Raw genomic sequence first — 16,145 nt, 5'->3', positions numbered from 1 at the left:
CATAGGAGTAAGGGACATTTCGAAAGTGCAACGGTATTTGTTCATGAAGTTTGGTTGACATTTATTAACCCAAAATTCTTTTATGGGCTAAATTTTTTAAAGCTAAATATGTGAAAGGAGGACATATTGCTCTTTGCAAATCTCATGGATCAGATTCTTCCTTTTGGAGGAAAGTTCTGCAGGGTATGCCTGAACTGTTAAGTAAATCTAAGTGGAAGGTTAGAGAAAGAGATGTAAAATTGTGGTATGATAAGTTTCTACATTCGGGTCTTTTGTTTGCAGAGTGTCTAGATGGTGCACATTCATATATCAGATTTAAAAATTTAGTTATCAATAATGCGTGAGATGTGAAAAATTTGCAGAGGATTTTTGGGTACAAAAAGCGGAAGAAGTGATGGACAAGGTGGGAAATCTTAGAAACTCTTCGGACATACTGCTTTGGCTCCCAGAAAAGGATGGTTGCTTTAATACAAAGTCCGCATGGGATGTTATCAGAGTTAGAGCTCCAAAGTTTGAATGGGCAAAGTGGGTTTGGAATAAATGGTTACCGAAAAAAATTGCTATCTGCATGTGGAAGGCCGCTTTTGAGTGCTTAAGTGTTGATGAAAAGGTGAGAAGGGTGGGGGTTTTGCTTGCTTCGGCGTATAATTGTTGTGAGATGAGGTAGCCAGAAGATATAGAGCATGTGTTAAATAAAGGTAACCTTGCTACTGAGGTTTGGAGGAAGGTTTCGGTGGAGGTAGGTGTTGACCTTATAGGTCACGCCCGATTTTGATAATGACAAATACTCCTGTATTTAATAAATATCTAGTTCATGTGCAGGTTCATATTAACATATCATCAATGGCACGTGAAAGCTCAAAGCTTGAAGACAATTTCATGCTCTTAATTGTAATATTTTTGTAGTGAATTTGTCTGGGTATTCGGTTTGTAATAAGCACACACATCACATGCATGATTTATCTTGTAAGCTCAAACCAAATCATAATGTAAAATGACCTTAGCATTACCTTAGGGTGTACCCTTCGGTCGACCGATACCGGACTTTTTCGGTGTCTTAATTTTGGACACAAATGACCCTAGGACACTCACTCATGCATACATATGTTTGAATATTTGACTTAGGTAATTGCATGCTTGAAAAAGAACAAAAATGTACAAGTCTTGTACTTTCAGTCAACCGACCCACACAGGTCATTTCCTCCTAGTCGACCGAAACCGGTCCGAGTCAACATGTTGACCACGGTTCGGTCAACCTAGCCCTTATAATTCATTTGACCCTGGTCGATCGAACCACCTGGGAGTCAACATTTTGACCTCCCGGTCGACCGAGCCCTTACAGTTCATTTGACCTCAGTCAACCGAACCACCTGGGAGTCAACATTTTGACCTCCCGATCGACCGACCACTTTTGTACTCCAACTACTTGATCAACCGGAGGGTCCTTGGGAAATTTCCTAACGGTCTGGTCGACCGAACCAGGTAGTTCAAAATGGCCCGGTCGATCGAACCTCGAAAATTTGGGAAATCGCCCACTTCTGGTCGATCGAGCCCTCAGTTAAAAAACCTCCTGGTTGACCAAAACATTTCTGGCCGACCAGACCTCTTGGGTTGCTATAATTTTTACCGCGGATAAATAAATTTTAAACAGGGTTAAAATGCCTTAAGTGTCATTAAACTTTTCCAACAATCCCTAATAGGTCCCCAACGGTCAAAAATTTTGGTATGCCTATATATACTATTTCATTTGAGAGAATTAAGCATCGATTAGCAAAAAGATTAAGAAAATTTCTCTCAAGCAAAAATACTCTCTTTTGATTCCCATTTGGTCATACTCTTCCAAATACACTCTAGCTTACATTCAAAACTCATTAAATCATCTGTAAGTGTTCTTGAGTACTTAGATAGGAAGGTTTGCTCTCTCTTGGTTGTGAGATTGATTTATTTTTATTGAGAGCTGACCCAAAAGGATTCTTAGGGGACTTAGCCAATAAGTTCATCCTAAGAAAACTTTACTAAGCCTTCTGAGATTGCATATTTGTTGCAATAGCTTGAGAAGCTCATATTTGCTTTTGGTTGTAAAATATTTCCAAAACCATTTACAAATATCTATTGCTCTTTATTTTGAAAACCATTTGAGGAGATATTTGTGTTTGAGGTGAAACATCTTTGTTGCAATATTTACTCACTCTTATATTTTTGCTCAAAACAAAGATCATATATAATTTGCAAGTCCAAGCATATACATATTTGTGCGATTGAGATATTCTACTGATTGACATTCTTAAGGCTTGTTTGATATTTTTTGTGAACACATTTGATTGAATACTCTAAAATATACAGATTATTATTGACACTCTCACGTGCATACTACACTGATAGAAAATTTGTTTGAGAGTTGAACTACTTAGACCACACTGAGCTTACATTATTAAATCATCTGTGGTGTTTGTGTTTGTGCGCATTTGTGGTACAAATTTGCTTTACGAGAAAGCACCCATATATTGTACCTTTTGATTGTATATCTGAGAGATTCCAGGCGTGGCTTGAGGGGGCGGTAATCCAGCCCGGTAAGGATTGGTGTAAAGGTTGAGGTCAGTCCTGTGATAATTTGACCTGGTTTGTATAGGTGCCGCTCCACCCGTTCACGTGAGCAAGTTAGTGTGATAATCCTTGTGCTAGTTAGCCAAAGCGGGAACGTAGGCAGTTGGCCGAACCTCGATAACATATTTGCGTGTCACCCTTTATTTACTACTTTCTGGTGCTTGTGTGATTAATCAAACTGCTTCATTTAATTTCTGATATATTTACATTATTCGCATTAGATTAACCATAGGGTTGTGAACATACTATTGTTAGGAGGAACACCTAGGGGTTAAATTCTAAAAATACCAATTCACCCCCCCCCCCTCTTGGGATCACGGTAAAGCCAACAGTAGGTGTTCCTTTCCTTAGACAACAAAGTTAGAATGAAAGAGTCTAAATGTGGTTTAATAGGGCTTCTAGATTTTCTCAATTGGAATCATTGATGGGTTTGATTCCTTGTTTAGTGGTTTGGAGGCTGTGGAGAAGGAGATGTGTGGCTAGAATGGAGGGAAAATTGGAGAGTAGTACAGATGTGTGGCTGTCCATTAAGTGGGTGGGGGTTTTGAGCAGGAACATGACAGGAATGACTCAGTTAAAGGATGTGGATTTTCAGATATTGTAGAATTTGGAAGTGTAAATTGTGAATAAAAGAATTAAAACTATGCAATGTGTGAGATGGCTAAAACCGGGGCAAGGGAGGTTGAAACTAAATTTGGACGGGAGCAGCTTGGCGAACCCAGGACCGGTGGGTGGTGGCGGCATCCTTAGAGACTATACAGGTTCTTTTGTTTTTGGTTTTTCAAAATATTTTGGTTCTTATTCAAATAATGAAGTTGAATTGAGAGCTGTGTTGGAGAGAATAAAGTTTTGCAAACATTTGAGCCATACTAGTATTAATATTGAATGAGATTCGAATATTATTGTAAATTGGATAAGATCCAGTAGGTCCTCCTTATGGTATTTGTGGGATTTTTGGGAGCAGCTGATTGGTTTATTGGAATGAGTAGACTTTTCAATAAAGCATTGGTATAGAGAAGGGAACAAAGTGGTAGATGTCTTAGCTCGACAAGGTTCTATGGGGAGGAATAGTTTGTTTACAAATAGTAGTCAACTCCCTAGAGTTATCAATGGGTTGTATAAACTGAAGAAGATGGGTACGATTTATATGAGGTATGTTTAGCTGATTTCCTATTGGTTTTGGTTTATGCTTTATGTTGTTTATCTTTTGTTTGTTTTTGTTGCATGAGTTTTGTTTTGTAGGTCCTTGTTTTGTTTTGTTTTGCTTGGACTTGTAATCCTGTTTTGGCTGGATGTTGGTGTTATTTTTTGGGAGGCCTTTAAAATTTTGTCTTTTGTTTCTCCCATTGATTGTCTTGTAACCACGGTATTCCTCGGCTAAAAGTGAGGGTTTATCAATAAATAAATGGAGATGCCACCCTTCTTTTTATAAAAAAAATAATATATATTTTAAATGTATAACAAAATGCTCCAAACAAAATAAATTTAACTAGAATTGGATAAAATTATATTTAGAAAATCTATTAAGTTAAACGTTTAAATCCAAACAAGGAAACTCCCTTGTCTAAAAAATGAAATAAATTATCAGCTTTTGTGTGTGTACGCTTGTGTTATTTATAAAAGTATAGACAATGTAAATCATTGTAGCAAAAAATATTATTTGTTTCTTAAAACTTGGACAAAGTGTTTTTGGTCTGGAGGTTTGGGTGTACGTCCTTTGGAGTTGTCAACTATACAGTTGGGCGTTATCATCTAATACCCTGAATGTGTTGAGCAGATGAGAGTTACCCTCATAACTGGTAGAATGTGAGTTATTTCCCTTACCATTTGAGTTTGAGTTTCTTAATGATGACCGTAGTTGGTTCAGGGGCTGTTGAACTATGAGACATGACCATTAGATTAGACACTTAAGTGTTTCCTTGAATAAAGATGAGTACAACTAGGGTGGACATGATGTAGTCTTACTGTTGCACGGGCATGACTCCTTGACACTTTAGGAGGATTTTGGAAAGGGTGATTCCTTTTAACCATTGAACTCCAAATTTAATTGTGACAGTGGGTATCAGAGAAGATCTCTCAATTCTTGAATGAGAATAAAATTGAAATTGTTGGCTTCAACTCAATTATGGGTTTTCAGTTTGTGACTAGGGGAAGGAGAAGGTTATCTTTGGGTAAATTCTTGTCTCATGCTCCCCCTTCTTGTCATGTGACCTGTTGTCGCTAAATGAAATGAAAGTTGGCTTTCAATGAATATCTTGTGAAAGTCAGTTTATTTGATGGTGCCTTGTACCCTTGATAAGAGATGACGATTGATAGATGAGAATAGCTTGTGCTCTTGGGGCGAGTATTGTTACCAAACTTTAGGAGTCGTCTTATTCTGTTTGGCATTTGTGCTTGGATGGTTTTCCAAGGAAACTTTGTGATGTCCTCATTCCATAGCCAGAGGTGATACTCTTAGATCTAGTGGAAGTGGACAATTGAAGAAGTTTGTCCAAGTCTTTGTTTACAAAACTTGAGAAGTTCGTACCTATAAAGAGAGGTGAAATTCTTTGCTCTATAGAGGACAATGAGTTGTGAGCATCCTAGGCAAATGTCGTCGAGTCATGAGTGTGGCTCTATGTTGGTCATTGTGGTGACATTTACCCACTTGGGTATGAAATTGAAGGGAACCACAAATCGTTGCTCATTTGAATTTATTGGAACCCAAATTGCTCATATGATTTGTTTTGGTGGGAACAAATTCTATTAAAGACCGCTATTGTGGAATTAATGGAAACGCATTTGTGCGGTTTACATTTGTCGCCTTATCGATGACCCATGCTAGAGGGCATTGTGAGGAGTTTGCTAGAGGGCATAGTGATGAGTTTTGATAGAGGACATTTGAGCCATGTTGCTAGTTGGCACACGTGCTGTTGTGGCTAGAGGGCCTTTCTTGTTTGTTGTTGTTGTGTTGGTTTGTGTAGCACAATTGAGCCAGAGGGCTTCATTTTAGGGGAAAGATTGAGTTCATGCTAAGGGGCAAAAATATTAGAATGGTAATTATGATGGATTGTGGTTGAGATCGATTTTTTCAGAGGACAAGAGATTGTGAATCATTGAGCTTGATTTGGGTTTTAAGACTTGAATGAAGGAGGACATGTAAGATTGGTTTTGATACTAAGGATTGTCACTTGTGATATGACTTGAGCTTGAGACTTGAGGACTCTAGGAAGTTCTTGTATTGTTCCCATGATTGAATTTTTGCTGGTTAGTTAGCTGTAGAATTGTAGTATTCTACGAATCTTGTTTATCTTATGAGGAATTTGGTTGTGAACCCCAAATGTTGAGATTGCTTGTGTTTTGTGTAGTTGCCTTGGGGAGAACTCATCCTTGGAGTTGTGTTCGAGAGACTCCTTGGGTGAGGACTTGCCTTTGGTACGATTTGTCAAGTTTAAGCTTGAAGGTCTGCAGACTTGGAAGATTGTTACTTGAATTGTGACCTGAGCTTGAGGCATGAGAACTCAAGGAAAGTTCTAGCATTGATCTTATGGTTAGATTGTGCCAATTGGTTAACTTCATAATGGTGGTATTCTGGGTTGTGTTTGTTGTCTTGTGAGGAATTGGGTTATATGTACCATGGATGCGGAGATTAATTGTGTTTTGAGTCTCTTCCTTAGGATGGACTCATCCTTGGAGTTGTGTTCGAGAGACTCCTTGGGGGGTGGGGGGTGGGGGGGGGGGGGTGAGATGTGTTCGAGAGACTCCTTGGGGGGGTGGGGGGTGGGGGGGGGGGGGTGGTGAGACTCGCCTTTGGAACGGTTTGACAACTTCAAGCTTGGTTGGCTTGTTGGACTCCAAGGTGTGGATCCACCTTTGGAGTTGTGTCTTGTAAGACTTTTGGGGGGAGACTCACTTTGGCATTAGTTGCTGATTTCGAGCTTTGAAGTTTATTTGGTTGGTTAACTACGAAGTTTTTTTATGTTTGGTTATGGAAGGACCTTCGAGATGGGATCTAATCTTGGATGGGAAGGTTGGTTTGGAACCTTGAGATGGTATTGGACCGTACAATGTATCATAATTGGGGTATGATAGAACTTGGATCATATGTGATTTTGGGTTGGTTGCTCCATTAGTTGAACGAAGATGAGAGAGTGCTAGTTTCAGACCAAGTTTGAATTTTTGGAAGTGGGTTGCCTTCATGGATCAGTGAGCAAACACTCTTCAGAACTTTGGTAAAAGTTGCAAATCTATTACAAGGATTGAGAGTGAATTTGAGAGGGTGCTGGTTTTAGATCAAGTTTGGCTTTTGGGAAGTGGTTTGCCTTCGTGGATCAATGGCGAACACTCTTTGTAACTCTGGTAAGAGTCATGGATCCGTATCAAGGATTGAAAGTTTGTGTTCTAGGAGTGGTGTAGTCTTCATAATTTCTAAGTATACAGGTTGGTGGTCAACTAGCAGTAGAGTTGTGACCTTGGACTTGGAGTCCTGGGTTGGTTTTGAGAGCTGAATGTGGTTCTTAGAGGAAGTTGCATTTAGTTTTGGCTTGAGTTTGGTTGAAGACCTTGTGTTCTAAGTTGTGTGCCACGAGCAAATTTGGATCAGAGTGGGATCATGTCTACTGTGGGATTAGAGACAAGTTGTGAAGAGTTTCAGTTTTTGGTTGGAGTTCAACGAATATTGCTAAACTTGGTCTGTATATTCAACGAGGACGTTAATTGATTGAGTGGAGGAAAACATTAGGGTCTTAGATTTCTATGACCTTAACACATGGCTTTGGTGTATGCTTATTGACTTGGAGCTAAGGTCGGTTAACCTAGATGCAGCTGTGCGGTTGTCAAGGGGATGGTTTCAATATGTCTCTGTAGCATTGTGGTTGGTTCAGATTATGATGTTTTCGAATCTAAGATGTATGATCATTAGATCTTTAGTGGTTACTCATACATGACCGAGAATACTTCGAAGACTTGACTCTTGAGGAAACACTAGGTAAGAGTCCTACCTCTCCTAGTATCTTAATGGTACTAACTGAGCAACCTTGAGGAGAGCTCAAGGATGTGCTCTCGACATCCTCAAGGGGTGGCTTGGGCTTTCGTGTGAGATTGGGAGCCCTATAGACGATCCATTTGGGAATGAGATTGCCCGTGTTCTTTTGGCACGAAGGTTTGGGTGTATGTGTTAGAGATATAGGAACAATAATCACACATAGAAGCAAAACAAGCACACAAGATAAGAACATCAAATTTACATGGTTTGGTCTAATCTGACCTACGTGCATAGAGCACAATGAATATACTATAATCTGGGAGAAAAATAAGAGGAGGAGACACACACTCTACTCAACTCTCTTCTCACCTTCAGCATAATACTATCACACTCCTTACTCACACTCGCTCACTTCTCCATTCACGCACAAATGCTCTCATTATATAGTTACATAGAATAAATAGTAAAGGAAAGGAGTTATTATGATTTAATGGGATGAATTAGCATGCAACTTTATCATTCTACCGCATGAAAGCTGGCTCCTCCATGGCTCATTTTCATCTGGAACTCATCCTATTCAAGGCCATTTAATTTTTCATTTCCATTTAATCTCTGTTTTCATTTCAGCTTAACAATCTCCCACTTGGAGAGGGAGACACAATATCAACCAATATATAGATAAATGATGTGCTCAAATTTGTTTTCAAGTATGAAGACCAACTAAAGTTGAGCACAACTTCAGCTTCTCTGTAGTCACCACCTTTGTCAACATATTTGCTAGAATCCTGCTACTTTGGATTTTTTTCAAGTGTCAACACTCCATCCTCTAACAGAGATCTTACGAAGTGATAACGTAATCAAATGTGTTTGGTTCTGGAATGAAATGCAAAGTTCTTTGTCAGATGTATCACATTCTGACTATCATTGTCTAGGGAGCCTGATCCTTGGAGAGATGGAAGTGACCGACTAATGGTGTATTTACTGCTTTGGTGTTACTCATGTTGAATCTCTGTAAAACACAGCTAATATACTCCAAATGAGAAAATCGCAACATTCTTTATTGCTTATCTCTGGAAATCTGCATCCCAAGTATTTGGTTGTCTAAACCCAAGTCCTTCATGTCAAACTCCTCTGACATTTGTTTCTTCAATTTCCTGATCTCTTCTAAATCTGGTCCTATAACTAGCATGTCATCGACATATATCAATAGAATGATATAGCTAGATTGATACCTCTTGAATTAGTAATAGTGGTCGGCATTGCATTTCTAAAAATCTTACTTGCGCATAAAGCTGTCAAATTTTTCTATACCATTGTCTGGGAGCTTGTTCGGAGACCGTATAAGCTCTTCTTCAATATGCACACAAGATCCTATTTACCTTTTATTGAGAATCCTTCTAGCTATTGCATGTAAATCTCCTTATCAAGATCACAGTAAAAAAATGCAATCTTCACATCCAATTACTCGAGATGTAGGCCCTCCAAGGCAATAATGCTCAAGACTGACTTGATGGTTGTTAACTTCACAACTGGTGCAAAGATGTCAATGTAGTCAATTTTTTTCCCTTCTGCTCAAAGCCTTTAACTACCAATTGGGCTTTGTACCTCTTGGATCCATCATGCTCCTCTTTGATCCTGTACACCCATTTATTGTGAAGAGCCTTCTTACCTTTGGGCAACTTAGCTAGTTCCCATGCTTTGTTGGAGTTGAAGGACTTCATCTCTTCCTTCATTGCAAGCTCCCACTTGCTCGAATCTCCCACCTGACATGCTTCATCATAACATTCGGGTTCTCCTCTTTCTGTAAGAAGTAAATAATTCATATACCTCTTATTTAGTACATACAGCCGGGAAGATCTCCTAAGCTCCGGAGCTGGAGTAGGAGGCGGTGGTGCGACAATCTGCTCCATAGGTTCCTTTGCCTAAGGATTCTCGATGATTTGCTGTTGTGTCTCCTTTGTCTGAGGATTCTCGGTATTTCGTTGTCATATCCTTATACCCTCTAGGACATCATCCAAGTCTACATAGGTTGTTTTATTTTAAACTAGTTTTTTGGGTTCTATTGGTTCTGTTGTGTGTCTGTCTTTGTACATTACCTTTTCATCAAGGATCACATCTCTACTTCTGATCACCTTCTTGTTTCATCATCCCAAATGCGATACCCATACTCATCTTCACTATAACCAATGAAGGTGCATTTCCAGGACTTTGGATCAAGCTTGTTTCTGACATAATCGTTAACATGGACATATGCTACACAACCAAAAACTTTCAATGTGAAAGTCTCACCTCTTTTCTATTCCATACCTCTTTTTGGTAGACTGTGGTCCAACGGTACTGATGAACTCTTGTTAATCAAGTATGTTGTTCTATTGACTGTTTCTGCCTAGAACTACTTTGGTAAGCTTGATTGCATACGCATGCTTATGGCTCTTTCAGTCAATTTTTATACTATTCCGCTCGGCTACGCCGTTATGCCGAGGCGTACCTCACACAGTTCTTTCCATCCTGATACCGTGCTCATAGCAAAATTTCTTGAAGCTGGTATCTTTTACTCACCACCATTATCGATTCTCAGCTTCTTGATTTTTAAAGTAGTTTCATTTTCAACCATTACTTTCCAAATTTTGAAAGCATTAAATACATCAGATTTGTATTTCAGAAAGTAAACTCATACCTTCTGAGAATGATCATCAATAAATGTCACAAAGTAATTCCTTCCACCTGTGGATGAGATGGTCGTTGGTCCCCATACATCTGAGTGGAATAGTTCAAGTCTCTCCGTATTTGGGGTACTGATGTATGTCTGGAAACTGACCCTCTTTTATTTCCTGAGTATGCAATCCTCGCACATATCAATCTCTACTGACCGTAGATCACTCAACTTTCCCTTTAAATGCATCATCCTGAGTCCTTTCTCATTTATGTGACCGAGTCGTTGATGCCAAATGTTACTATCATCATTTCCTGTAGCAACTGAAATAGACATACAGGCATTAGAAGTCATATAAAATGTTCCACTTTTCTTACCTTATGCAATCGATAATGCACCCTTTGAAATCTTCCATTCATCACCAATGAATGTTGTGGTGTATCCCTCATCTTCTAGTTGTCCAACTAAGATCAAGTTCTTTTTCAGGACTGGAATATATCTAACATCCTTCAGCTTCCATACAGACTCGTTCATTTTGATCTTCACAATTCCCTTGCCGACTATATTGCAAGGTTGATTATTGCCAATGTATACCTTACTGAAGTCATCTGGTGTATACTTCTCTAGACAATCTTTAGCAAGTGACATGAAATAAGGCTCTAGAGTCTAAGACCCAAGAATCCTTCTTGCTCTCCAAAGAGCAATTCAACATATCACCTTCTTCTGAAGTGACATTTGCTTCAATTTTTTCCTCATATTCTTTTCTTGGACCTTTGCATTGGTTTCTATAATAACTGATCTTTCCACAGTTCCAGCACTCAATGTTCTTTGTGCCCTGAAAACCTCTGAGATTTCTGGACTTGGACCGCGTGGTCCTAGATTTGCCGCAATTGTCTGATCATCCATGCCCACTTCCTTTATATAAATCTCTCCCTCGGCTTTTCATGTTCAAGGCTGAACTTGAAGTAGAAGTAGTGTTTGACTGCATCCTGATCTCTTCAGTCAAAATCATGCTGATAACCTCGTCACATTTCAGCTTTGATTTTTCCTATGGAGCTACTGATTTCAGAAACAATACCTTTCCAACCCTCTGACAACTAACTAAAAATTAGTAAGACACAAATTTCACTGTCAAACATGATTTCAATTGAGGCGAGTTGATTCGACAACTTGTTGAAATTTTTTAGATGTCTACTAAAACTTTCACCTACGGACATGTTCATGGTAAATAACTTTTTCATTAAGTGTACCTTATTGGCAGCTAATGGCTGCTCATACATGTTGGTGAGCGCATCCATAAGAGACTTGGTGGTTGTCATATGCTTGATATTGAAGGTAACAGACTTTGCTAACGTCATCCTAATAGCTCAGAGAGCTTTTCAGTCAAGCAACTCCCACTTGTCCTCCATCATGGAATATGGATTTCCCTTCAATGGTAAGTACAACTCCTTACCAAACAAGTAGTCTTCAGTCTGCATCTTCTAGAAATCGAAGTTGGTGTCGTCAAACATCTCAATGTTTGAGTTCTTTTTGTTTGACATATTGATTCATTAATCTAGAGATCGAATCAGCTCAAACTGACAGCATGGTTGGATCCAGAATGGTCGAAAACCTCAAAAATGGTTCAAGTTGTTCAAAAAATGGACCTAAAATGACTCCGAAAACCTGGTCAAACATTTTGGTCAAAATCGGTCAACTTTCCGTTAAACTTAACGGAATATACTCCCACTTAATGGAATATTACTGACGTCGTTACCCGACTGCTGACGTGGTAGGTGGGGCCCAAGGATTACACGGATGCTAATGTGGCAGGTGGTGCCCCAGTGCTAACGTGGCTTGTCAATGGGGCCTAGTTGCTAACGTGGCACAGTGACGTGGCGCTGACACATGCCTGCTACCGTAGCTCTGACACAGCAACATGGCACGCTGACTCAGGTCTGCTGACGCAACACAATGACGTCACGCTGACGTCAATTTTACAGAGACAGGTGATTGTCGTGGACTTGCCAGTGTGTGGGGGCGTGTGACGACATTGCTCACTCTTTTAAGCGTATGTGGGCGCGCGTGGCTTCTTGAGACCTTTGTTTGGGCTTCAGTTTGCACTGTTGGCTTCGACTCGACAAGAGGAACACGATGGTGGCCTCAAATCTCAATTCTGAGATACTAGGGCTAGGGCTTCGATTTGGTGATTTTGCTTTGATCTGGTGACTTTGCTCCGATCTGGCTCTTATACCACTTGTTAGGGATCTAGGAACAATAATCACACACACAAGCAAAAGAAAGTACACAAAATAAAAATACTAGATTTACGTGGTTCGGTTTAATCTGACCTACGTTCACAGAGCAGACTGAATATACTATAATCAGGGAGAAAAATAAGAGGAGGAGACATACACTCTACTCAACTCTCTTCTCACCTTAAGCACAATACTCTCACACTCCTCGCTCACACTCACTTCTCCATTCACACACAAATGCTTTCATTATATAGTTACATAAAATAGATAGTAAAGGAAATGAGTTATTTTGATTTAATGGGATGAATTAGCACGCAGCATTATCATTCCAGAGCATGAAAGTTGGCTCCTCCGCGGCTTATTTTCATTTGCAGCTCATCCTCTTCCAGGCCATTTAATTTTTCGTTTCCATTTAATCTCCGTTTCCATTTCAGCTTAACATTACATCCTTCTTAGCTATCAGCTATATAGTTGGCTGGTACCATCTAATAACCTGGATGTGTTAAAGGGATGAGAGTTACCCTCAGTAGTAGTAGAATGTGAGTTGTTTTCCTTACCATTTGAGTCGGGGTTCCTTAGTGATGACCTTGGTTGGTTCAAGGGCTGTTGAGTAGTAAGGCTTGAGGACAAGGTTAGATACTCGAGTGTTTCTTTGGATAAGGATGAGTTCGGTTGGGCTGGACTTGATGTAGTCTTGCTGCCGCATAGGCTTGACTCCTTGACTTTTTAGGATGTATTGGCAATGGTGATTCCTTTTGGCCACTGGGAACGACAAAAATGGGAAATACATCTCATTCTATAATTGTTTAATTTGGCTAGTAACAAAGAAGCCTTGGCAAGTTTTAACCATTTTGCTATTGATGTGGAGGTCATTCGGAATACAACTTTCAAAGTGTGAGGTAAGAGGTTTTGACTGGGAGATGGAGACCTTCTCATGTGTGTGTGGGTGTGTATATTTTTATTCTTTATATGAAAGTTGGATAATAGGGAGGGGTGATGCAGTTAGATGGGAGAATACTAGGATGGGTTTTTTGAGGTTGGATCCTACAGCCAAATCTATAGCCAGGTGAATTGTGGAATGGAACGAAGAACATTTCCTTAGGAAAGCCATCTAGAAGATTTTGGGACCTTCCAAAGTCACCTAGTTTGCATGGGAGGCTGTGTGGGAAAATGATACTTTCAATAATTTTAGAAAAAGGGGACTTTCTGTGGATAACTGTTGTTTTTTGTGCAAAGAAGAAGCCTGCTCTGCATCATTTACCAATTACACTTGTAATTTTTGTGAATATGCAAGCTGCCATTGATTTCATTGAGTACAAGCACTTATAACTTTTGTTTATTTTTTTTGTCTGTTGGGGTCAATCCTAAAACAATATCTTGTTCTCTAGCCCTTGAAATATATTCCCTTTATAAATTTAAATTGCCTATTCTTCTCTTCCTTCTAGTAGTGCTAATCTTCCTTGATATTGGAATCTATGTTTGGAATCCCTATCAATTTGCTCATGTGTAGGTTTGTGTGCTCATTACGCTCTTGGTGGATTGTTTTTATCACACCATTTGGAACAAAACACTAAAATAAATTTTAGTTGGGTGATCAATTTCACTAGGAACTGCTACTTCAAGCAGACAACTGCAATATGGCTAAAAGTGTTTTTTGGTTTGAAAAGAAATTATGTGGGCATGGATTTGTCATCCACAACCGAAAAACAAAAAGCATGCAAAAACACAAAAAAGGACGACCAGTGTTGGACTCCCTATAGGGATGGTTTTGTGTGTCTTTTGAGAATGTGCATATCTGTCCATAAAAAGAATTGTTATGTATTTAACATGGATTGAATTTTGATTTTGCCCTTGGGAGCTAAGTTATAGTCGTCACTTATGTTGGAGTTAGGGATTACGGTGCAATATGGATACTTACAATGCTTTGTGAAGGAAATACTTGTACAAGGTGTTGCACTTACTGGATCATTGTCTCCGGTGTCAGGAAAATGAGAAGTGTCACTGTTATGAATTTAATGCCATATTGTCTGTCAACAAAATATGTTAGTTTAATTCTTTTTTGGAATGATTTACTTGGGATATTATTAGATAGAACTCTGAAAGAATTTCCTACCATGCAAGGAAAATCTTTTATTCAGATAATGCCATCTATAAAATAAAGATGGGTGGCTACCCATAGAGGTGGTTGTGTGTGTGCACCTGTTAAGGTGTGTGTTTATCTATCAAGAAAACAAATGGCTTGAAATACTTAATTGGCATGTTTGACTGGAATTTAGATTTTGCATTTTTTTGTTTGGGGAGCTAAGTTATAATTTATTATCATGCTTTCACTAACCTTGGACTTGGGAACAATGCAATATGGAATTTTACAATGCTTAATGAAGTTCTTAAATGATAATTCTGCAATTACTGAATCATCATCTGGTGTCAGGCAAATGAGATGCCTAAATACAGTGAATTTTATACCTTTTTTTTTTTGCTTAACAAAATATGTTAACTGGGAATATTAGTGGGTAGAAGTTTAGAAGAATTTCTTCATACCATGCAAGGAAACTTTTAAATGCTGGCTAAGTTGCTATAAAACGCTTTCGTTTCTTTTTTCTTTCTTTTTAATTTTTTGGGAGCAATCAATTTGGTAGCAGGACATTCCGTCCTAATATGTTTCTGTATAACACGTTTCTCAAGTTCTGGATTCATGTTTTTATAATTCCCAACAGGTGCTGCAACAGCTAAATGTTTTCTTGGATGATGATATTGATACGGCTGCTGAGGCTCTGAATGATGTAAGTTAAAATAGGCTAAGCCTCTAACACCCAGCTCTAGTTTTGTTAAAGCAATCTCCTAGGAGCAAATTTGCCTGGGTTTTTTGACTGCTACAATTTGTTGTGTTTCGCAGATTCCAATCAAGAAGTTGTACATGCTAATTGAGATGGCTGCCCAAGGAGAACAGGGTGGGGGAGCAGAAGCAATTTATGCAGGCAAAGAAAAGATCAACATCTCTCATTTCTTTGATTGCCTTCAGGATGTTGTCCGATATTTGTGTGCAAGCTATAGCCTTTCTCTTTTCAGGGCAGCTTCGAGTTTTTAAACCGCAGTTTTGCTTCTTCCATATACCCTTTCTTCTCTATTTTTCTCCTGTTCCATCTGATGAACAGGCTTATGCTGCAGATTGTATTTGCCATTCAGCTTTTCCCAAAACCCCTTTTATGTTTCCTCTATATTTTTTCTTTTGAGGGTGTAGGTGTTGGGGTTTATAAATGTAAACACTCATGTTTTTGAGATAATTGATACAGTAGCCTTGACAACCTCTCTCTCTCTCTCTCTCTCTCTCTCTCTCTTCCTGGTTAACAGTAAGAACTGAAACCCAGATGGTTTCAGGCATGCTTGTGCATGATCAAGAGCTTGGGTTTTGAATCCCCAGTGAGCTTCTTAATTGCACTTTGAAGCTGAGTCAACTCAACGGCTTGGCAATGGACTAGGCAGAGGATCCCCTCGTGATCTCATCCTAAACTGTTTCCACTTGTCAATGTGGCCTTGGCTGCCTCCCAAATGGCTGACAATGTGTGTATTTTTTTGCTCAGTTGGATCATCTAGCCAATTTTTTTTGGACTCTCAGTTTAAGCTTACTGGTAAATGTGTGACGGGCGTTGCACGCATGTAAATGATATTATGGAAATCATGTTTGTAA

The 16,145-nt window shown here is 39.2% G+C and overlaps 1 pseudogene; it reads right to left on the bottom strand.

Moving 5' to 3' along the window:
* The window catches only part of LOC131149188 (vesicle-fusing ATPase-like), a 44,737-nt pseudogene extending 33,611 nt beyond the window's left edge, over window positions 1–11,126 (bottom strand).
* Between the last annotated feature and the right edge of the window lie 5,019 nt (window positions 11,127–16,145).

Source organism: Malania oleifera, chromosome 1, assembly GCF_029873635.1.
Source record: "Malania oleifera isolate guangnan ecotype guangnan chromosome 1, ASM2987363v1, whole genome shotgun sequence".
Classification (NCBI taxonomy): Eukaryota; Viridiplantae; Streptophyta; class Magnoliopsida; order Santalales; family Ximeniaceae; genus Malania; species Malania oleifera.
Note: the sequence above shows the minus strand (reverse complement) of the source record. Positions and strands in the feature narration are given on the sequence as shown.